Source organism: Vidua macroura, chromosome 21, assembly GCF_024509145.1.
Source record: "Vidua macroura isolate BioBank_ID:100142 chromosome 21, ASM2450914v1, whole genome shotgun sequence".
In the NCBI taxonomy this organism is placed as follows: Eukaryota; Metazoa; Chordata; class Aves; order Passeriformes; family Viduidae; genus Vidua; species Vidua macroura.
Genome location: NC_071591.1, coordinates 7,332,047 through 7,356,369, shown reverse-complemented (window position 1 = coordinate 7,356,369; position 24,323 = coordinate 7,332,047). Strand labels below are relative to the sequence as shown.

Genomic DNA, 24,323 nt, shown 5'->3' with positions numbered 1-24,323 from the left:
GCTTGGGTGGAATTTCAGCAGAACTTGAAGTCAACCTACTTGAAGTCAGGAGAATGTGATTATTCTTTTTTACTTGATTTCTGTTTCCTTTCAAATATCTACAGGGTTTTTCTGCTTTAAAGACTACAGGGTTACAAATTCCAGTTTAGGAGAAAGGCTCTACTTGAAGGACAGGAACAGATTTTGAAGCACAAGTGTGTTGTTTCCTCCTATAGCACTTGTCACAAATCAAGACATTCACTGAACAAAAAAATGCTGAGCCTTGGAAGTTACTTTGATTTTAAACTTAGAAATGTGTTTAAAAATATCACATGAGATCTGTGTGAGGATATCTGGTTGTGTGGAGGGCAGGAGCTCTGCTGAGGATGCAGAAACAAGAGCTGCTGGTGGGGCTGGGACTGTGGGCATCAATTCCAGGGTGGCACCTAAACACTGAAAGGACTGGTACCTTTTCCATGTGCCCCAACAGATGTCAACCCACCTCAGAAATCTCATCTTGCACCTGAAATGCTCCTCTAAATTTTGCCTGGAAGTGTCTAGACTCCCTCACTATGTTTCTGGATAGGAAATGGCATTTCTCCTATTCAATTCCAATGTTTTTAAGTTCTAGTTGCTCATGGCTGAGACAGTTTCACCAGGAATCAGCACAGATGTAGCACTATTCAAGCAACACCTTTAGAAGCAAACCCAGTGTTGCCTGTGAGAGGAGGTCTGCACAACCAGCTGGGGAAAGTGCTCTTATTTGCTGTCACCAACATCTCAGATTGTCAGAGGGGCCACTCCCCTGGAGCACCAAGGCTGTTCTGAAAGGAATTTTCCTGGACTCTTCCAACAGGTTGGAGTGAGAGTTGCTGTCATCTCACTCAACCCCTCCTGAAAGGGGAGCAGGAAATGCTCAGCTCTTTATGTGGTTGGATCTGGGGAAAAAAAAAAAAAAAAAAAAACCAAAACCAAAAAAAAAAAAAAAAAAAAAAAAAAAAAAAAAAAAAAAAAACAGAAAAACCTGAGGTTGGTCCCTCAGTTGATTATTCCCCAGTTTAAACATTACCTAGCTCTTTCCTCTATTCTGCTGCCTGCTTTCCCTATTCTCTCCTCACAGGATTAACAGATAAGATGGAGTGCTCAGTGAGAACGGAGATGTTTTGTTGGTAGATCTGTTCATCTATCAAAGTCCAGGCTGCAGCCGTTTTTAAATTGACTCTGCTACTTTTCTTCTTCCATAAATTACTCTAAAAAATAGAGACAAAAGGCTGCCAACTGTGTTAGTTCCCAGAAAAATCCTTCTTCTGTTTAATATACAACTCTTGAGAGACATTTAGAAGTGAGCTGCAGCCGTGTGTGAATGGCTGCATATATAGAACCACATCACACCAAAGAATTTCAGCAGCTCACATGCTGACTTTCCTGCCGATTCCAGGGTTTTTTTTTTTTTTTCCCAAAGATGCTTGTTTCAGTTTGGGCAGGTCTTTGTGGTCAGCCCTTCAGAGACAAGGCTCTTCACTCACCCACACTGACTGCATAATCCAGGGAGATATTGGTACCCAAATCTACCACCTCTTCCCAGTTATTTCAGCTTGCTTGGGCACAGGAGGTTTGCAGACACCTTGTTGCCACGTCTGCAGCCTTGTGGTTTGGGAACTTTGCTATAATGACCAAAATTCTGAATTTCTTTTTATATTTATCTATTGCCATTTCCTAGGAGCTTTTCCTAGGTCTTGGGAACTCTGCAGAAGAATGGGTGTTTCTGCTGGTTCTACCCGTGTGCACACCTCTGCAAAGCCTTGTTGCAATGGAAATTTCATTAAACACTCGTGCTCATGGCACTGGAAGTGTGGGATTGTTGCTGCACTTCAGGTCCTTTTCCAAGTGTGATGGCAGGAATTCAGCTGGTACCTCATGGGGAAAACCCAGAGGCAGCTGTTAATCAGAGCATGGGCAGTCTGGAGGTTCATTAATAAAAAAATCTTACACCTTCTCAATGTTTAGGAACCACTCTGACCTCCAAAATATCACCCAAACTGGTAATGCCATTCACAGAATTGTGTTTTCTTGCTATTTCCTTTTTGTCTTTCCCCGCTATTAAATCACTGCTGCTGTCAAACAGCCACAGGGAGATGGGAGCACTGAATAGATCATCTCTCTGCTGGAAGAGGTAGTGATTCACATGTTCTTTAAAACTTGAAGTCACTATTTCTGTTTTGCCTTTCTCTGTCAGAGGATTATTTTATACCTGGCACGTTCCTATTAAGAATCTTCATTCACTGCCATGGCACCACCTCTTAATCTTTTGCTTTGGCACATTATGTGTCTTTAACTGCTCTGAAAACAGATCTTTCAGTGAGCACTTTGACCTCTCTGTGCCTTCATTTGTGCTGGGCTCTAACAAGATGCAGAATGTCAGTGGCAAAGCACCAGGAATCTACGATGTGAGGCTGAGAACCCCCAATGAGGTGAACAGAAAAAAAAAAATAAAGACTAAGACAAAATATTTTACATTCTTGGTTTCTAATGTCTTATGGATTATATAGGAAACTGATAATGAAAGGGAAGCAGAAACAAGAATTTCTGGTGCAAAAAACACCCTAAAGTATTTGCAGTAAGTGGCAGGACTGGTCCTAGGACATGGTTTGGTTGACACTGTGCTGTGCATGAGAGCAGTGCCTTCAGCTGAGAAATATTAACTTAGAAATTTCTGAAAAACAGAGGGATGGGAGCAGAGCCTGAACCAAAATTTTCCAGCTGGAACAGTTGCTTCTAATGGTCACCAGCTTTGTGCCAGCACTTCAACCCCCCCTATCCCAAGCAGCAGTGAGAGTTTGTGTCAAAGTTTGCTTTTGTTTTGTCACCTGGGGGAGGCACAGCTCTGCTCAGCTCCCCCATTGCAGTGGAAAGGAGCAATGTTTGGGCTCACACTTGGCTTTGTTCTGATTTGGGAATACAGAGAAAAAGGAATAAAACAGGCAAAAGGACATCAAATATCCAAGGTGTCCAAAGGAGTGGGGAGTGGTCATTACAGAGCAAGAGATGAGAAAATTCATTCATCTTTTGCCTTTAAGGAATAGATGAGAGAGTTGAGTGTTTGTTCCCTCAAATTTGCTTCCATAAAACACCACAGTTTGAGGGAACAAGACAGGGATGTAACCTGCAGCAGACACACGGGGACAGACTGGCATTTGACCTGGCTGAAGAGTTGGAGCCTGACTCTGAACTCTTGTGGCTTTTTTGTGAGCTCTCCATAAACAGGCGGAGATTTTCCTCTTCCCAAAGCAGTTTTATCCTTTGGAGCTGCTCTGTGCCTGCAGGCAGCAGCCCAGGCTCCTGGCTGCCAACCTCCCCTCTGTGCCCACGTCTCAAGATTGGTCCCCTCCATCACATGGTGCCACCTCAGCCCTGCCCCACCACCACTAGGGAGTGATGCCTGCATGCCATGGATTTTGTCACAAGTCTTGATTGTATTTTATGCTCCAGTGCATTCAGTTTACAAGGGCAAAGCCCCCTTTCTCTTGGCACTTTGTACCAGGCAGCCTTCCCTTACAGAAATGGGTTTTCCAACAGGAACAAACAGATGCAAAGCCAAAGTTGTTCTCTGTTTCCTGCAGTGCAAGAAGATTTTTTTTTTCTTGCTTTTTGCCCAGTCCAAGGTGACAGACCAGCAGAACTCAAAATATTTATCAGGCAGTTTTTCAGAATGTTTCCTTTCACTAAACACTCAAAAAATTGTAAAGGTGAGCATCAGAGTGGGGAACTCATCTGTGTTACCAATGAGGAAGACCCATCCTTTTTAGCTGTCATGAAGTTTCCAAAGTTGCTTATGTCGGCTTTGGTTTCATTGTCAGACGACTTAGTTCCAGTTGAGCTCTTCCATTTAAGCTGTTAAACAAATGAAAAGTAAAATTGTCACTTTTAAATAGAGTCCGCACATAATCACATTTTGAAACGGTCCTCTGTGGTAGGAGCAGGAGTTGTGTGCATTATGATATTGAATTTTAAATAATATATTACACAAAATAGCTTCCAATTTGATTTGGGAGGGATATATTTTCATGAATTATTGAGTATTTGATTATTGTAGAAAGCCTTTGCTGTTATGCACTGAAACTGTCACTCTCCCAGGCCGATGATAGATGAGTTTGGTTATCAATATTTAAAGTTCCGGTCAGCCCGTGTGCCTGGCTGCTGATACTGGTGACACAGACTAATCAGTAGTAATGTATATGTGCCTCCTGTCTCTTGTTTGCCAGGCAGAGCTGGAGCAAATTGAGTGGAGAAGATTCCCAAGTGATTTGTGGACGGGTTTGTCATTCTGAGCAGGAGCCCCTTTGACACCACTGCATGGAAATGAGGTGGAGAGAAGTTTGCTGGGCTCTCGGAGAGGAGGTGAGCAGAGCCCAGCAGGCAGGAGTCTTTCTTTTCTGGGGTGATAAGAGCTGAGCAGCATTTACAGATAGGAGTACTTAATGTGAAAAAGAGAAACTGGCAAGCATCAAGGGAGTAAAATTTTACTGTCATCTACCAAAATATTCTGAGTTGCTGAATATGAGCCCAAACTTCCTGGAGGGTTGTTAACCCCAGAGACACCTAAGAGACTTGTGCAAGTAGGACTGGGACTTTTTAAGGTCTTTGAAAAGCCCATATCTTTCTGTGGAGAAGCAGCCTGTGTGCACAGGACCTTTATTTTTATTGGTGTGTCCATTGAGAGTGTTGTGTGAGGGGCATTGCTGGCACAAATACTCCTGCTGCACTTCTAAAGTATTGTGCAAACTAAACATTCCACAGGAATGAAAAGACTCATCATCTACTGCTTGAAAAGTAAAGCCTGGTATTGAGTGACCTCTGTCCCTTGCTCTGGATGGTGTGGAGATGACAATGACTCCAAACAGGTTAATTAAATCCAAATTGCCTGGCTCCACTGGGAATGCTGCAGGAGAAATCTGCACGCAGAGGTTTGCAGAGCCGGGCTGTGGTTGCAGGCAGGAGAGAACCAAAATAAAAGAAGCACTGTTGCAGTTAATGTGCTGACTTGTACTTGTCTAATTAAGGCTGGATGTGCCAGTGGGTAACAACAAAGCAGATGACAAATATTGTGGTAACTGTCACTCCGTGGAGTCCCTGTAAGAATTGAAGAGCACTGTGGTTTGGCTACCTGCTTTGCAAAAGGGGTATTTAGCTTTAATTCAGTGATTTAGCTGAGATCAGAGGCCAGAGGAAAACACAACAGTTTAATTTCTGTAGCTCTTATGTAAGAATGGCTCACAGTTTTGTTTTCAAAAGGGAAAAGAGGAGTAGGAGAGAGGAGAAGTTGCTGCTACACAAGTCTTTAAAAAGGTGAAAAGAGCAGTACAAGTTTGTCTCTTAGAGCAGAATGCAAGGCTTATATTATGGGACAGAGGAAGCAAAAAAAGACCCCTGGCTTGTCCTTGTGTTACTCCTGTATTTAGCAGGTGTGTATTAATCACAATGATCTGTAAACTGCAGCACACAAACCCACCCATGCCCAGTCCCTGGTGGGAAGCTGTTAAATCAGACTGGTCATCACTGCACCTTGGCAGCCACTGAAAGGCAGCAAAGATGTCACCAACCACATCAAAATCACTGAGGCCACTTCAGTTCCCAGGAGCCTTTCTGGGCGACCTCTTTCATTCTCCAATTCCATGCAGGGGCAGGAGACAGGGAAGATTTCAGAGCAGGCTGTGCTCTTCCATTTGTGGGTGAGCAGAGAGCTGGGGCAGCAAGGCAGAAGCAGGATGGTCTGGAGGAGAGGAATGGCTCAGGAGGGTAAAGATTAATTTTGTTATGGCCCCATTTCCCCCTTCTTTCTTCTCATTTCCCTTTCAAGAGTCTCATCTTCTCTCCTGGAGAAGGGAATAGCTTTGGGTAGAGCTGTAAAACCTTTATCATTTCTGCTGTCTCTCTCCAGGGATATTTTCACTCTCGCCACTGATTGCAGTGGCACTCACAAAAGTTAAACATGTTTCAGGTTAGGAGATTTAATGAATCAGAAAAGCTTGGTGTGGCCAGAGAGAGGATTCTCAGGACATGCTGTACCACAGATGTTTCTCTATAACTGCACACCTCCCTAGTCCAGATCCTCCCCTTACCTCCCCCTCCTTCCTTGCTGCTATTAGATGGATTTATTCTGTGTCTGGGGTCAGTTCTGGCTGTATTTGGTCCATTTGCATAAGCCTGCAGTAAGGGAAGGAGCTGACAGGGAGGTGTTCCTTTCGTTGCTCTTAGTCTCATAATTTAGCTCAGAGCTGTGCTTGGCCTTTGGGGATGGCAGATTTCCAGCTGATGTGCTGTAATAACATTCACACAGGTTTCATATTTAAAAATTCACAGAGGCTGAATAATTACAGTGTCCTGCCCAGAAGTGTGGCTGGTGACATGTCCTGAAGAGCCCCGCTGACCTGAGGTGTTTTAGAAACCAGGGAAGGGCAAAGATGCTGTGAGCTTTTGTTTCCTATTAACTTTGTGCACTCAGAAGAGGCCAGGTCGTGCCCCCAGGTGACTAGCAGGGGCACAATAAAATCTAGAATTTCTCAGTTTCCTTGCTCATGTCCCTTATCTTCAGGAAGGTTTTAAATAAGACCACCTGCATTTATAACCTGCTGTGATTCCTGCCTGCCTTCATCAATAATGTATTTCTCACCCTTTCTCCTGACTTTGGGGAAATTGGAGATTTGCCTCTTGAATACTTGAGATTGGACTCATCTCTGGTTCCTAGACAAGTTCTGGAACAGCTTTTATCTTTACTTCATTACAAGGGTTGTCATTCATGCCTGAGAAAAGACAAAGCCATCCCTTTCCCTTGAGCAATGCCTGGTCTCTGCTGTCAGAGTTTGCCCTGAGCAAATCAGCAGCTTCTGTGAGGGGATACTTTTTTCTCCCATGTTGCTCTAAATATTTTTAAGAAAATTCTTGCTCCCCTGCTGCACTTTCCTGGATGTACTGGGACTACTGGGCTGAGACTTTACTTGAAAGTTCCAAGAATGTCTGAGGAGAATCTTAGTCCTGAAGTCATGTGCAAGGACAAGTTAGAGCTCCTAGAGCAACTGGGGACCCTCTTAGCTCTCCTAATTATCAACAGGCAAGTTAAAAGGGCATCCCTTGATGTACTTTGGAAGAAGAATTCCTAAACTCCTGTCAGGAACATAAATACAATAAGAATTTAAATCCTTACACCTGCTGTCCTGCAAAATGCTGATGCTGCTTTGTCCTGAAGTATGGGAGGACTTGGGCAGTAACTGTGCAAATAATGTTGTCTAGTATTGTTCTAATCGCTCATGTGCACTCAGCTTAGTGCTGTAGCTATAAATATTTCAGCCCTGTTCCTCTTACCTGGGTTCATTAAGCACTTAAAGGCTCATAAGTGAGGCAGCAGCGAGGGAAGCAGACCCCAATCACGCTCTGCAGAGCACCAGAACTTCAGTGCTGCACCACCGCCTTCAGCAAACACTGCCTGGCTGTGGAGATGGCAGTGGCTGAGCAGTGTTCAGGACACCTTAACTCCACTTCTGTGCCTTAATACATCTTGCTTTAGTGAACAATTTCTCGTTGCATTAAGAGGAATGTTTGCTGTTCCTTTTGTCTCGACTCACCTGACATGTGCACAACCGTAAGTGTAGTTTAAACCAGGGCTTTTGGGCTGCCTGGCTGGGCACCCAGCTCTCTGTGCCCACATGATAACTCCAGAGACTGAAACACAGAAGTACCAGCTGTGTTTTAATGCTCAGGGGCCATTTCCTAGCAATTAAGGGAGGGAACTGAAGGCACGAAGCTTTTCCTACAAGATGTTAACCCCAGCTGCCCTTTGGCTGTTTGGGAAGGAGGCTGCTTCCCACGCACAGCTGCACGGGACACGTGTGGCAAAACAATTAGAAGAAATATCTCCTAAAAGATGAGGTTTTTCCCTTCATTTGTGGATGCCTGGAGTGATGTTCCTTTATGTAGGTTGCAGCCCGGGCATTGTCCTGGACTCATTCTGGTGGAGGAATTTCCTCAGGTGGTCTGGAGGGTGAGGCTGTTGCTGGACGAGTCATTCTGGTGATGATGGTGGTGGTGGCAATGCAGGAAAAACCTCACTGTGGATAAATCACAGCCATAAGTTCTGTCTGTGCTGCAGGGATCACATGGGATCTTCTCCAGGGAAGAGTCTCCTGGGGAACCTCCTCTGAGGGATCAGGAGCAGCCCTGATTTTTCTGTTTGAGATGGGACAGCCTACTGATGGCACAAAGTGAGGGAGTTTTATTTGCTGGGAAAGTGCTGACTGGGCCATCAATCAGCCCTCATACAAGCCTGGAGTTATTAATAAAAAAACTGGTAATCTAACACCTGCTCTCAATCTTCCTTTTGGAGGGCATAAAAAGCCACAAGATCAGCCTCAGCAGTTTTGTGCATCTCCTGGACTTGTTAAATCTCTCTCACTTCCTTTAACTCACTTCCTGAAATCTTAAGCATCAATGCTTTATGCTCTGCCTTGTAAATGAAGCCTGTTATTATCATTGAGATAGTGTTTTTATGGCATAAATAATGAGCTGAAACAGGGGAAGAGGCGTTGTGTGGAATTACTGCCTGAACTGAGATGGAAATAATCAATATGTCCTCACTTACAAATCTCATCTGCATGTCGGCTCCATCTCCCTGCCTGTCTCGCTCCCAATTCATTGCACAGGAGGCCCAATAAAACATGCTGGTGTCATTGATCTGGTTTATTCATAGCTGGAGATAGAAATGCATCATTCAAAATTAATGGAAGGCCTTCTCCTTACTGCCCCATCCTGATGGGAGCATCCTACACCCCAGCAAGGCTGGAGCATAGAGGTGGGGTTGAAGATTCAGGGTTTATCTCTGCTGCTTGGAACCTGGGTCACCATGTTTGGTCCTATCACAGGTGGTAGAGAAAAAGCAAAAATGTTTTGGTTTTTTTTTAAGTTACTTCATCCTATCCATCATTTTATTGAGAAGCTTGCAATGGGAGCTAGGTCTGCAGTTTGAGTAGTTTGGTCTGGAGACATTTGAGAATTAACACAGGGCAGGACAATAATGGCTTAAATTGGGTATTTATTGCACCCATAGAGAAAATTTGACTCATGATATATTGAACATATAAAAAAAGCCTCATGGACATTGTGGTGGCAGAGGAAGTGTTTATCAAATAGGTTTGGACATGAGCAAGTGGAGGAAAAACCAGCACTGAAATTATTCCATCGGGAGGGAGAAACTCTTGTGTCTCTCCACACCTGCAGGTCCCTCTCTCTCCGACAGAAGGTTCTGGTTCTATTTCTATAGGAATACCCAATTCTCTTGAAGAAATGTGTCTGATTTGAAGTTCAGCTGGATGAAAATAATTATTTGGGATTTGCCTCTAATAGATTTAGGGAAAAGTGTAATTAAAAGGTGAGAACCTGAGCTGGTCTTCCATTTCTTCTGTGGTCAAAATGACTGATCCACCTGCAGCACTGCTTCTTGTCTCTATAGATTCTTTGGCAAAGAAATTGCCAATTATTTGCTGAGGAGAAATTATTCCTTAGAAAGCAGTTTTCTTTTTTTGGGTATCTCATCTGTGACCTAGTTAAAGCCTGCCTATTGATCTTGGAGGTGGAGAGCAAAGAAAATCATCTATTGGATCTTTTGCCTCCGAGGGGAAGGAAATTTGGTTAGTAAGCACAGCTCTGGAAGAGTTTCCACTCTTGTTTGCTTTGTCATCCCTTTTTCTGTCCTCAGCTCTAGTCAGTACAACTACTGAATCCCAGAGAGTCTTTTTACTCTGATAATCCAATATTTATCCAGAGGAAAACATGGTCTTGCAGTGTATAAGATCTTCAGTCACTATTTCGTCCTTTGCAGCCAGTTTTGAGATGCTGCAAAACCCAAATCTGTCCAGCCATAACCGTTTCACAGATGGAGTAAAGGAAAAGGGAGATCAAGGGAAAACAGCTGAGGAAAAGCCAGTTATCTCTTAATGATAGATGGGCTGGAAATGGTTCAAATTGCTCTTCCCTGTGAGAGGGAACAAGACCTGAAAATAGTACAGGGAGCTAAAGACTTGAGTCAGATTTACAGGACTGAGCTGGCAGCCAACAGGCTCTCACAAGCAAAGCCTAATTCCCCTAGCAAACAGCACCAGCAGGACCTGGGTTCTTCCCACCCACACCAAAGCCCACCCTGACCTGCCCCCACCAAGCTGTTCCCAGGCTCGGATTTCCTGGATCACTGCAGAGAAGCAAGCCAGGCTCTCTGGTGTATTGGAAAACCAGCTCCCAGACACAGACAGAGTTCAATAATTGCTCAGCCAATTGTTATTTTCTTTAATTTACTGTGCCCACTACACATGGGGAGTATTTTAAGAGTTTCTCTCTAAATGTCTGCCTTATTGGGAGCCAAAACCTCAGCCTCTATAGTAGATCTTAAGCTGGAATAAAGCAAGGGATACAGTTCAGCTGCTTTCATGGAGAGCGTGGCATGGGAAGCTGATAAAACACTTTGGTACCCAGACAAGCTCTTGTTTCTTGGATCTCAAAATATTTTCTGGTTTAATCTCATCTCCTTCAAGCTCCACTGACTTTGATTTCTACTGAACTTAAAAATAAGTGGAAAACTAAAGGTGAGGACTAGCGCTGAGAATTTTCCCATCTCCATTGTGTGAGAGCTTGAATCCAGCAAGGCAAGAGGAAGATCCAGGGGAGAAGGGAAGGGAATAACTGTGAATCACAAAGTTTGTTCTTCCCCTGTTTTTGTTAGTGCTTGTCAGAGTAAATCAGTGCCCTTGCTAGGTCTGCTGGAAGGCAGCCCCCTTGGCTGGAGCCTTCCCCTGCTCCCTGCAGAGTGCTCAGGATCCATTAAGGAGCTGAAGGACATGTTTGGAGGGAAGTTTCATCCTTTAACGTGTTTAATATTGTTGAGAGTCTTAGAGGAAAGCCAAGTTGGGAATCTTGCTGCTTTGTGTAGCTTTCTGAGCAGTTTTCTCCCTTATTCCCTAATTTAGATGAAATTAACCTGTCATACAGAAGGGGCCCACTGCCAGCTGGGACTTCATGACAGATCAGGGGTGTGTGCATTGGCTTTCTGAGGAGTTTTAGCAGAGGTGAGCTGTGCCTAGGCACCAGCTTTAGTCTAAGACTGGTTTTGCATTACAGCCTGCTCTGTGCCCTTAACCTGGCAGGATGTGCCCCCATCCAAGACTGTTCCATAGGAATGATGAAACAGTTAATTTTAATTTTTTTTTGATGCTACAATTAACAAAATATATTTTTTTCATTGTAACTGATCCTGTATTGAGAGGGTTTTTTTACCATTTCTTTGAAATATTTAGAATCACAGAACCCTGGAATGGTTTGGGTTGGAAGGGACCTTAAAGATAATTTTGTTCCAAGCCCCTGCCATGGGCAGGGACATCTTCCACCATCTCAGGTTGCTCTGAGCCCCGTCCAACCTTCCTTGAACACTGCCAGGGATGGGGCAGCCACAGCTTTTCTTGACAAACTGTGCCAGGTCCTCACCACTCTCACAGGAAAGAATTTCTTCCCTGTATATCTGGAGAAATGAATGCTGGCAGAGACACTGTTAGATACCAGAGTGAATAGGACAATTATTCCTGTGGATTTTAGCCTTTCTTCTATGAACCAGTCTGAGGAAATAACTTTGAAAACAAATCTTTTTGAATCATTTCCCTATTTCCCTGAGTTAATTTTTGGTATTAAGAGAACTGCCTTTTATAAGTGTTTGAGCACTAGAAAACATCAGGTGGGCTTGTAGAGATATTTTAAGGATAATCCTTTGAGTTATATTTTGCTTTCATGAAGCTATCATAACCCCTGTAAATGTCAGTGGAAATTAGGTATTTATATTAATGGAGGTTCTCCCCTCCCTTCTTTGTTCTTAAAGGTGGGATTTTTGCATCAGTGATTCAAAAGCAAGACTGAATTTCATCATTATTTCCTCTGAAGGAGCTTGTGCTTGTCTGAGATCTGCTGGCAAGCAGCAATTGTATGGAGGTACTCCTTAGAATCTAATTTACAATGAAACAAACTCAAATAATATGCAAAAATAAAATTAAAAAGTGCATCAATTAACATACAAAAGTAGAACTACAACACATTCAGTTTAACAACTCCTCAGAGGGTACAGCAGCCCATGGAAGGGAAACAGCATTGAGCATGCAAAGTGAGCAGGGGAAATTAACGGGAAAATAAAATCAGGGTTCCTCTAAGACAGCCAAAACCAGATTTTAGAGTGAACTTTGAAGGTGAGGTGCAAAACCAGGCTAATATCTTTGGAAAATAGGCTGTGCCTAAAAAAAAAAAAAAAAAGAAGCCTGGCTTTGGGTTGGCTGGACAGAATGTTTTTGGGGCTGTCCCTGGGGATCAGTCTGCTGTTGGCTGATGAAGTCACAGCTGAGTGTAGAACCCACAGTGCTGTCCTGTGCATCTTCAAAGGTGTCATCATTGCACTGAGCAACCCAGGGGCTGGAAGTCTGATAGATTTTCTAAAAGCCAACATGAGGAAGACAGAGATTACTACTGCCCCACTGCCCAGAGCACAGACTGTGCCTCAGAATCACAGAGTGGCTCAGGCTGGAAGGGACCACAGTGGGGACATCTGATCCAACCCTCCTGCTCCAGCAGGGCCATCCAGAGCACCTGGCATGGGATTGTGTCCAGGTAGGTCTGCAATCTCCAATGAGGGAGACTCCACAGCTTCTCTGGCATCTGTCCAGGGCTTGGTCCCTGCACAGGGAAGAAGTTCTGCCCCCTGTTCAGGTGGAACTTGCTGGGCATCAGTTCCTGCCCAGTTGCAGGGCCCATGGAGCTGAGCCTGTTCTCTGCTCTGTGCCCTCCCTGCAGACATGGATGAAATCCCCTCTCAGCCATCTCTTCTCGAGGCTGAACAAGCCCATCACTCTCAGACTCACCTCTCCCCAGCCCTGAACTAGAAGCTGTCACTCACCTAAGCCTGTGCCTTACCACGGTGCACAAAGCAGGGACATTGTGTTCTCCTGCAACCTTGGAAAAGCAAAGCATCTCGGGTTTGGGGGGTATCCCCTCAGAAAAGCTGGCAAGAGGTGGTGTTGGCATGACTGTAAAGCACAGGGGTGCCCTTGATCTCTGGATGTTGTGTAAATGTGGGATAGCTGTTGGGGTGCTGTCATCCTCACGTGAACTCAGCTGTCTGCACCACCTTGCTCCAAAACAAGCTGAATCCACCTCTGGCTGGATCAGCCAATTAGTTAAAAATCCTCTGCTGGATTCAGGAGGATTACAAGCATGGGAGCACAGGAGGGTTGGCTTTGCAAAGTCTGGGGGGAAGGATTTCTCCCATGTGTAGCCAAGCCCCAAAGGAAGCGCATTGGTGCTTGTCTGAATGTTAAGTGCTTGATTAAGCACTTTGCTGAATCAAAGCTTTAGATCATTCCTGTAGGCAAGGATTGTGACTGTATTTTTATCTCTTGCACAATGCATTCATACATTCATGTGTTTTTTAAATTGCAGCAGATTTTTAATTTTTTTATTTAAGACCTTGGTATTAGAACATAGCTTCTAGGGATCCTGAAAAGTCTTGGATGGCAGTGATAATGTCACTGTGCAATGTATACAACTTAAAAGGAAGTGATAATTAAAGTTTATGCCACATTTATATTTCCTTTGGATTTCACTGACCACTTTGGACAGTTAATGACCCAATACACATTTTTTAAGGTTCTGGGAGCATTTACTCAATGTCAGATTTCATCTTGGTTCATTTGTTTTATTCATTTTTCTTTCTTCTATTAGTATTTCAACCCGAATTCCTCTTTGCTTTTCCTTTTTTGCTGTATGGAAAGAACAGAAATGGGGTTCCTCCTTTACTCGCAGGTGCCTGCAATTCAATGAATGACTGAATGGCCTTTATAGGAAAGGTTTGCAGTAGGCTTTAGGATCTGTCTGCTTGAGAAGCACTGTGTATTATGTGCTGTTATTAATATTGCTCATCATGCTGAAATAGTTACCTTTTCCAGATGAATCACCACTGCCATAGCATTATTCAGGATATTGAAACTACCAGAAAATAGTGTTTTTCTAGGAGTAATATTCCCTCAGCACATTAGTTAGTAAATGTCACACACAAATTGCTCATGATTTGCCTTAGATCAAAGGAATATTTCATAACAGGTGCAATATGCTTTTTTGCCTTCAAAAGAGAATGTGAGAGTCAGCATGTGATACATTCTATGGAAAAAGCTGTCTGGGATGAATCAGATTATTATGAGGGATGTGTAAAAGGAAGGACAGTTTCTATTTGAGATCAGGCATGTTGTCCATGGTATTGAAAGATGAAATATTCTGCTCTGCTGAAGGGCAGCTGAATGCAGTGACTGCAGACATTCTTGCTGGCAAGTCAGGAAAATGACTTTCCATCCTCTTCACACCCAGTCACACAACAACACAGAACTGATGATGTTGTCGTGTTCATTCCCTTTTCCCTCCTTCCACCCCATCAGCAGGCAGTGCTAAATTGCTCACCCCACTGCACTGTGGGGTGCAACTGAAATGGGAGCATAAATAAGGATTTTTCATCGTGGGACTGGAGGTGTGCACTGCTGTGTGAAGGGTCTTTAAAGCTGAGGATTCATGGGATGGTTCTAGCATCCATGTTTCCATGTGAAACCCTGGAATGCTTCAACACAAGGGCAGGAAAGGAAGAAGGTGGTGTTTGGGTCAAGCTATGAGATGTTTGGGCTTGGAGCAAGGCTGGATATTCCTATGAATACAGGGAAGGTTCAGCAGTGCATTTCACCAGCTGAGGAACAAGATGTTAAATTTCTGCCCATGACACAGCCTGGCCTGGGAGCCAGCAGCACACATCCACCCTGAGCACACCTTTGCTCTGGATGAGATTATTGGTGTTTCAGAGGTTTGGGGGGTTTTGCTGCCAAAAAGTGGGAATCCAGAGAGAATGGCAGTGTCTGCAATCCAGGGGAAGTTTGTGTGCTGATGATGAGCAAAGGGCAGTGAAAAACCAGCAAATCCGCTCATTCTCTGGGCTTCACAGATGGGGAAACCTCAGTGCTCAAACGAGACTGGCTCAAGGTTGCCTAGTGAAGGCATGGCAGGGTGGGATGGAGCCAGCAGCTTCTGAGACCCAGATCAGCTCATTCCTCCCACAGCAAAAATCTTCTTCCCACCCCAGTCCTGGAGTTATTAACAGCTGTTTCCAAACTGAAAGCGGCTTTCTGAAATTGGAGCATAAAAATAATCTTTCTCCTTCTACTCAAGCTGAATGCAAACCTCTGTGGATGAAGGGTAACGGAGAATTAGGGAAAGCAGAATATTCCTTTTTTATTTAATCCTAGCAAAAATACATCCTTCTTAAAACCATACAACAAACAAAAAACCTGTGCTACCATAGATCTTGTTGCTAAGAAGGAGTCTATCCCAGCAATCTGTCCGCCTGCCTTTCTTGCTGTGCTGGTACTTTTCTGAAAGTGTTGAGTCTGCATTTTTATTCCTCTTTACACTCTGTACCCAGAGTAAATGATGCCAGACTCTATCAGCTCTCTGGACATCTTTCCCATAGCATTTGCAATCTTGGCTGGGGGGAGAGGGATGGGTAGTTATCTGCTTCAGTTTAAACACTACAAAACAAAATAATTCTCTCCCAGAAAGCTGCAGAGATCATCTGAATTTACATAGCTTAGGTGGGGAAAAATAACTTCACTGTCATTGAGATTGCCTATTCTCCCTTCACACTTAGGTTTGTTGTCAAGGGATCATTTACCAGCCTAAAATGCAGGTGGAGCAGAGAAACATCATCTGAAAGGCTGGCAGGGAGGAAATGAGCATCAGTGCTTGTGTCTCAGTGTCTTCCCCACCCCCTTCCTTATATCTTGGCTTTGATTGTGAAATCCTGACAATGGGGGAATTTTATGATTTTTAAAAGTCTCAATCCTAAGCAGGACCTGGGAGGTGGGGCTATTCTTAGTTGTAACAAGGTCCCAGTTAGGCACATCATAGATAGCAAAATTTGCCTTTTCTCTCCTCGGTTTTCTCCAGCTGTGGCAAACAGCAAATAGGATATCCTAAAAATAAAGTTTAAGTTGATTTCTCAGCAGACAGAAGTAGGACTGCTGTGCACCATGTGAAATATTCCTGAGTGTTTTGGTAAAATAGTGATTTATGTTCCCCCAGTACCATGACACCACTGAAACTCCTGAACTTGGTCAGCTGTGGATCCTTGAACCCCTGGCTTAGCAGAAATCCCTTGTGTTGCCTCATTCTAAATCAAAACATAAGACCCTGATATTTTCCTAAAAGGAGGAAAGACACTGTCCTTTATTTAATGGTAACTTCAGACAAAGTTGCTTTCCTTGAAGAGAAAATGTTCTTGAGCACATCATTGTTAGAGCACAGTGTGCTTTTATAGCAGGCACAGCCTGTCTGTCCTTTACATTCAGCTCTCCCTTGGCTGATATCAGTTAAGGAGGAAATTCATAAAGGTCAGTTCATAGAATCCCAGGCTAGTTTGGGTTGGAAAAGACCTTGAAGATCACTTTATGCAAATCTCCTGCTGTGGGCAGAGACACCTTCCACTCTACCAGGTTGCCCAGAGCCCCTTCCAATCTGGCCAATAGGACAGGTAGTGGCTTATTATTCACACAGCCCCAAAACTGTGAAATTATGAGTCATTTCCAGCCAGGACAACTTGTGTCTTACCTCACTGTAATTGTCGGGGCTTTTATTTTAGCCAAGGGTAGGTTCTGTCTCATCTTCACAGGCAAGACCTTCATGACACACTCCTGGAAATTAGACCATATTCCCATCCCCTTCATTCTGGGAAAAGCTCCCTATGCTGCCTTGGATCTTTTATCAACTTATGTATAAATCCAAATAAAATAGAAATATCCAAATAATATTTTCCTGTCTGCTAGTGAGCAGGTGGCACAATCTTAAGGCGATTAAAGGCTTTCCCTCCTCTTTAGAAATAGTAATTTCCTTCTATTTTTAGAGGTGGAGACTGTCTCTGTGTGCCTCTACCCAGAGAGTTGTCCTTTACCCAACGTACGCAAATAACAGCCAGCATTAACGGGAAAACAGAGCCAAACCTCTTAAGTCCTGCACAACTGGGACACCTCCACAGCAGTGACCAAGCCCTGTGGTGATATGTTGTCCCCTCCTGGCAGAAGGGGGTCTTGGAGCATCCCTGGTGTGGCAGCTCTTCCCAGGAAACGGGCAGCCCTTGTAGTCATTCGGCTCACGCCACATCCCTGTCTGGGAGTCCCTCATTTAGCGATTTATGGGCCGTGTCAGCGTAATTTAGTGTCTTAATACTGCTGGTCAAGGACCATCAGCATCTTCAAAACCTCTGTTGTCCTTGGTAGGGAATGGAAGCAGAGCTCGCCCGGAGTCAGCTCTCCGGGCAGCTGAGGGACAGCTGAAGGCAGAGCTGATATACACCCTTGGAGATAAAATGATTTCCCTGCTGGAAAAAAATGGCTTTAAAAGCAGCATTAAAACTAGTAGTGAGAGAGAATGGGCTCTGGAAGATCCACTTCATGGGCCTGTGCTCTGCGCTGAAGGCAGCAGAGCTGGGGGTGCTGCAGGACAGGCACAGGAGCAGGTGGCTGCTCTCCAGCTGGGCTGTCCCCAGACCCTGCTCCCTGGCCAGCCATCCCTGCTGGACAATCACTGCCACGCTCAAGGACAGCAGATGAACGCTGAAGTGTTTCACACCTGCACTTTGGGGTAAAATATTCATGGTTTTATACTTTCCATGAACCCCCCTTTCAGGGCAAAGAGGTGATGCCTGATTTCTCAATCATCTGCGTTCAAGATTTCACCACTTGCTCTAAGTATAGCAGAGATGTTCCCTGTAATTCAGAGGTTCACTCACCAGGAGGAATGCTAGAGGTGACTTTCTACTGGTGAAAAGGGACAATACAAGAAAGAACTGCCTAAAAATCCATATTAAAAAGGAATAGTAGCTCAAACAAGATATTTGTAAGCAAAAAGTCAGGACACAGTGGACTGGAGCTTGCCTGAGTGTATGGCTTGGGTGGAGTATTGCAGGGAAAATGACATTTGATTCTCTTTCTGAAGGTTTAGTGGAAAGGTTTCATCCATTTTCTCTCACACAGAGTGTGCACACCCTGAAGTCTCTGCTGGTGCAATCAGGTCCTCCAGAACCTTCTGCCAGGTTCCCAAGGGTATTTATTTTTTTAAGAGGGCTTTTTTCTGTTCAGATGCTGAGTAAGTTCTGCACAGGATGCAGCAGAGTGGAGATTCAAGTGTGATTTTTCTTTCTGACTTCTAATAAACAAAATATAATTATTGGCATTATTTACAGCAATAACATCTTATGATAAAACCTTTCTCTGTCTGATCCCACTTCCAGCTCCTCTGCTTCTGTCCCCCTGCTGCTCTTCACAGAAGGCCCCAGAAGGAATTACTTTGCAGGTTTTTAGAGATGTTGTTCTCCTGTTGAAGCTTGCTGCTCCTCTGTTGCCTTTTTGCAGGGAGTCCTGGCCAAGGACACGTAGTGAAACTGTTTTCCAACCAACCTTCTTAAGTGGGGGGACAGGCAGAAAATAAACAACTCCAGCTTTGAAATTCCTCATGCAGTGAGAGCAAGGCCTTTTTTTTTAGTTTTTTTAGTTTTCTTCCAATAAGAAATTTTCAAGGAAAGGAGTGAGGAGCATTTTATCTTGCTGATAGGAGAATATTAAAAACACAGGAGGTTGCCATGAGAATGTGAAACCTTCATTGCTCTGAACCCAAAGAGAGGCAAGAGATAAAGTGCCAGTGCCTTTGTCCTATTAGCTGCTCCTGTTTACTCCACTGTGCCAGTCTGCTGAGGTGTTTAATGACTTTTCACATCACCATGGGGGCGCTGAGACAAGAGATGCATTCATTTCCAGCCTTCTCTCTTTCTCCTCCTTTTTTTCACTCCTTTGCCTCAGCCTCTGATATGACACATTCTTCCAGGGTCTCCTGGCTGCCCTAGTTCCTGTGTCACCCTTCTATTTGCTGTTTACTTGTTGCAGGCAGCACCTCTGGGGCAATGGTGCAGGTAAGGAATAAGCAAGACAAGGAATTGGCTTTGGAAGCCAATTTGGAAGCAAAGGAAAAGGTGCAGGTAGGAGTAGCAAGCAGAAGGAATTTCACGGTAAGAGAAAGGAAAGCATCAGCTTTCCTGTGTTAGTGCAGCAGAGACATCCTGGCAGTGCATCCCCAGCTCCTGGGGCTTTCTCCAGTCCCTGCTCCTGGTGAGCTGTCTGGATTTTCTGGGGAGAGCTCTGGGCTGGCTGAGCTGCTCTGCAGTTTACAAACAGCTCTGCATTGCAAAGTTCAGCAGGATTTATAACGTGACGGCGCCGTGTGAGTCACCAGTGCTGGGGACTGAACTCGCAGACCTCAGCATCTAAATTCAAGAGCTGCCACAGCCTGAGGTAAAAGGCCACGACTCTGAGATGAAGGAGAGCCATAAAATACCCCGTGGCTCTCTCTTTGGTGTGGAGGACAGTGCTGGCTCTCCCCTCAGAGCAGTGGGAGATGTGGGGGCTCCATGCCCTGCAGAACAACAACAGCCACATTGCTCATGGCCCATCCCCTGCCTTGTGCAGGGCAGAGCAGTGACCAGGAGGGAGGAGAAAGGCAGTGAAGCATTCCAGAGTGCAGCTGGAGACAAGGGGCAGGAGTGGCACTGAGGGAAGTTCTGTGATGGATGTGGTGCTGGCTGGAGCCAAAAGCCCTGGGGTTGTTTGTTGTCTCAGCAGTGAGAGCTCCAGCAGGCAGAGCTCCCTCCCTGCAGCACCCAGGGCAGAGGGTCTAGAGCAGCTAAAAGTGGCTTTAGGGGCCTTCTCACTGCTGACTCTTCAGTGGATCCAGGCAAAATGTGAACTCACTGCTGTTACCCCCCTTGCTTTGGGGTTGCAGGTGAGGCTTTGAAGGCAAATGCTGAGAAGGGTTTACTACAAAAGCCATTTTCCCCCCCTCATCCTGCCCTAAACAAACTGTGCTGGAGGCACAGAAACACTGCTTGGCAGCCAAGCAGTAGCAGTCTGTACCCTTTAAGGTGTGTGGATGCTCATTTTTCTGCTTTTGGATTCTGTCAGTGTCCCTGCGCTTAATGGAGAGACTGAGGATGGGAGGGGATGGGAAGTGAATAACTCCTCTGGTTTTGCTCTCTGGGAAAAAAAGAAGAGCTTTCTGTTGCCTTTCTCCACAGCCAAATATAAAGGTTTGAACCTTTGTTTTCATTCTAATGATGTAGGAAGATGGAGAATTGTTTTGTGGCTGAGCTTTGCCCTTTTATTGCCCAGGGGTGAACCATCTCCAGAGCTTTGGACATCTCTGCATCCTGATGGCATCTGACAGGTCACAGATTAGTGATCAGTCTAGCAGGCTTAGGATTGTAGAAATCCCATGCTGAATTTGATGGACCAGAACTTGCCAATGGGAAAGTCAATAAGATCTGCAAGAATTAAGTCATAGGGGGTTCCTCAAGGATGCCCATCCCAGGTCACAGAATCTCACAGAGGTGTGGATATTCCCAGCCTGCATTAGAGCACTCTCACTGTAACCAAAGCTAACAAAACTATGGACTTGACTCCGTTTTCTTTTAATCAGAGCTCAGATCATGGCCAATATTAAAGATATTTTTTGTATCTTCCACTCTGGATCTTGAGAAAATAGTATGTGGTCCAAAAATCTTTGTTTTGTCAAAACCAAAATATTTTGCTGGAAGGAGTCTGTTTCAATGATAGGTCCAGCTGGGAATAGTTGAAACAAATAATTGAGATTTTGTTTTGATGCCATTCCACTGTTTTGATGAAATTAAAATATATTAAATAAATGTCAACTGCATTTATTATGACATAATAAATATAAATGTCTACGGCCAGTGTTCTGTAATATATTATGCTGCTTCAATGTAACCAAAATGGACCATTTCCCTATTAAAATGTAATGTTGCAACACAATTTAAACAAAATATTTTAAGCAACAAATCATATCTAAAATTTTAATTCAATAAGAAATATAAAAATTTCAACTTCTTTCCCTGAGTCAGATATAAAAAGACAGACAATTTTCTGTATAATTCATTCTCCCACCCAAGTAATTTTGGTTTGGAGAAAGAGGTGAGAAATAACCTACTTGACAATTCTGAAATAATTTCTGCAACAGATTAGAAACTGATGGAACTTGAGCTTCTGTAAAGTTTAGTGGTGGGGTAAGGCCACAAATGTTTGTGTGAATATGGGAGTGGATATATGTATTATCACTTATAGTAACTGACATTTGCTGAACCCTTTCTGTGCTAAATGTTCCATGGTTCCAGTGTTTAAAATCCCAGGAGATGAGGCAAAGGAAAGCTGGAGCTGCCCAGCCAGGTGCAGGGTGTGTTTGTGACAGGCTTTAGGACGCCTAAAGGCTTGGCCAACATATTGCCATTGAAAAATGAATTTATTGCAGGTGCTAGGGATGAGTTTGCTCGACCCTTCCAGGTGCCAGCAGCGTGTGGAGCACTGATGTCTCATCAGCCTTGCAGCAGGTCAATAGTTGTCCTCACATCATCCAAGTTGTTGTGGTGTGTCTTGGCCACGACATCTCTCCTGCATATGTGGTTAGAGGCTGCTCTCTCAAATGGAACAGGGTTTGGGAGTTGATTTCAAAAGCTGCTTTTAAATATTCTGAATTTTTATTGCAGGATGGCAACAAAGATGCAAGCTCTTTTCAATGAATAACCTCAGCATACTGTGGAATAGAGGTTTCTAAGAATTATAGAGTGCTTTGGGTTGGAAGGGATTTTAAAAACCATCTTTTTCTGACCCCACTGCCATGGGCAGGGACACCTTCCACTATCCCAGGTTGCTCTAAGCCCTGTCCAACTTTGCCTTGGACATTTCCAGGAACACTTCCACATCTTCTTTAGGTGAGAGAGGAAAGAAGAAGGACATTAATCCTCCCGTGGCTGTCCAAAAGCACAAATTCTGTGTGCCTGTGCTGGCTGAGCCAGTGGTATTCAAACACAAGTGTATTTTGTCAAGTCCATTTCTTCAAAGCCCTGAGTCAAAACAGGAGTTATTTATGCACACATAAAATTAATCCTCAAATGATTAGCTTGGGAATGCATGTCCTGCAAGTAATCGCTGGTAGTATTTTAATAATGAAAAGCTAAGTCAGGAGAAATTCTGCTCTTAGTTATTCTGCTAGAGAATGTGGCTGCTAGTAATGAAATAATTCAGTGAGTTATACATTTGCTTTATTTATGGATGTACTCTTTACTTATACATATTTTTATTACTTAATATTTAAAATGCACTAAGGGCATGTAAGATGCAGCAGCAGAACCCTGGTGCTGCTTCAATCCTGTGCCAGGATTCTGTGGAGAAACAGCAGCAGGAGGGCTCAGATTCCCCAAGTTGTTGTACCTGCCCTGTGGTCACCTCGGGGATGTCTGGGTGAGAATGATGGTGAAGTTTTCAATCCCACAGGAGCCAGGAAAGGAACTGAATACAGCCCAAAACAAGGCTGCTTGTCTGGGCTGACAGTGTCACATCCCTGCTGCAACACTGCCAGCCCTGAGCACACAAAAATCGTGGTGTAAAACATCAGAATCATGAAATGCACAAAAAAAAAAAAAAAAAAGAAAAAAAAAAAAAAAAACCAGCATATGGAAGATTGCTTTTATTTGGCACAGCACGCCTTGGTAAATGTAGGAGCTGCATTTTTAAACCTTTCCTCTTACTGAAGTGAGAAGGGTTAGAATTGTGCTGTTATTTTTGCAAAAGAGACAGTCAGAAAATCCTTTAATGCTTTGGTTTAAAAATACCAGGCTATTAGCCAACATGTGGCACGTGGAGAACCTTTTGCTCACATTTGCACCTCGATGTCCCCAAGTCTGTTTGTACAAGTAAAGGGTTGGCCCAAGTAGATTTTTTTTTTTCTTTTGAGATACAAGGAGGTATAATCTATCTGCAAGAATTGAGAGGAAAACAGATGATTTCTCTTTTCCCCTTTTTCATTACCCCCAGAGGTTTACAGTCTGGTCTCTGTGTGAAAATAAATGGGTGAGGCCAACAGTCTGAAAGCACCAGTGAATGATGCAATGATGTGTCTTAAAGCAGTAATATTTCATGGCAAATCATCTTGCTTTAAAACAGAGACAAGATGCTTCTGTTTTTCTCCAAACTACATCTGTTTTCTTTTTTTTTTTTTTTTTATTTTTATTTTTATCCTTCTCTTCCAGAAACCTGGTTCAAATCCAACCCATGGCTTGGAGGCTGTACTGAGCTCATTTTGGAAAGTGATTTTAGTCTTGGTAGTGTGAGTTGGGTGGTTGCAGTTCCCTTGCTTGATGGAAAGTCATTTCTGGCAGAGAAGAGCAAAAAACTTGGAGTTTTGGATCCCAAACATCTTTTTAGTGGTAGATTCAGCCTCAAGAGCTGATGTTTGAAGGCAGAACTGAGATTCTGATGCACAGGACATCAGGCCTGGCTGCTGTGAGAGGAGCCAAGCAGTTGGATGGCATGGCATGAAGATACTCCAATATTTTCCAGCTAAGAAGATCCTGAGAACAGTGCCATTTGGGATGGGCAGGGGAACCACAAATACTATAACTAGACTTCCTTCCTTTCCTCCTTCTTCCTTTTTTTTCAAATATGAAATACAAAATAATTGTTTCAGCAGCTTCTGAAAACACCTATGAGTTTGGGGTTTTTTTAATTCTCTTCAATAAACCATTTGATTTTGAGATAATTGCTTTGGAAAATTATCAAAATCTACAGAATTGGAAGGATAAAAATCAGCAGCAATGGCATTTTCTTCTGTATTTTTTTTTAATAAATGAAAAAAAACTAAAAAAAAAAAAAAAACAATAAAAGATTTTAGAAAAAGTTGCTTAAATAATTTTTTAGTTGTAGAGGGGGAAAAAAAGGTCAAATTCTTCCAAATTGTGCTGATGGGCTCCTCAGTGACTCGTCCAGGTGGATGGTGCATTTTGATGTGTGGACTCAGAAAGGTGGCAGTGGCTGCCTTTACTGAGGTTTGCTTTCCTCCAGCTGCAGTTCTCACAGGGGTAAAAGCAGGGACAAACCTCCCAGTTGCAGCACACCTGACTGAAGTGCTCTACAGGTTCATTTTCCCTCCCCCTGTCAGGGTCAGGTGTTGGCCACTGCCCGTGGCACAAACCCACCCTGAGCTGCCCAGCAGTGAGATCCTGTGGCTGGTCCCTGGCTCAGGAGTGGGATTGGACTGCTCCAAACCTTTTCCTTTATCATTATTCCTTTTGGATGGACAGAGGGAGGTGGGTTAGGAGTGGGCACTGTGGAGCCATAAATCTGGAGCTG

The 24,323-nt window shown here is 43.9% G+C and overlaps 1 long non-coding RNA gene across 2 annotated transcripts; it reads left to right on the top strand.

Annotated features, from left to right (window-relative positions):
- The first annotated feature begins 12,436 nt into the window (after positions 1 to 12,436).
- Positions 12,437 to 23,676, top strand: LOC128817790 (uncharacterized). Of its 2 annotated transcripts, XR_008440296.1 has the most exons (4): positions 12,437 to 12,660; positions 21,448 to 21,526; positions 21,683 to 21,907; positions 23,225 to 23,676. It is a non-coding gene; the product is annotated as an uncharacterized LOC128817790 (long non-coding RNA). The 2 variants fall into 2 exon arrangements; XR_008440295.1 differs by lacking the exon at positions 21,448 to 21,526.
- Positions 23,677 to 24,323: the final 647 nt, after the last annotated feature.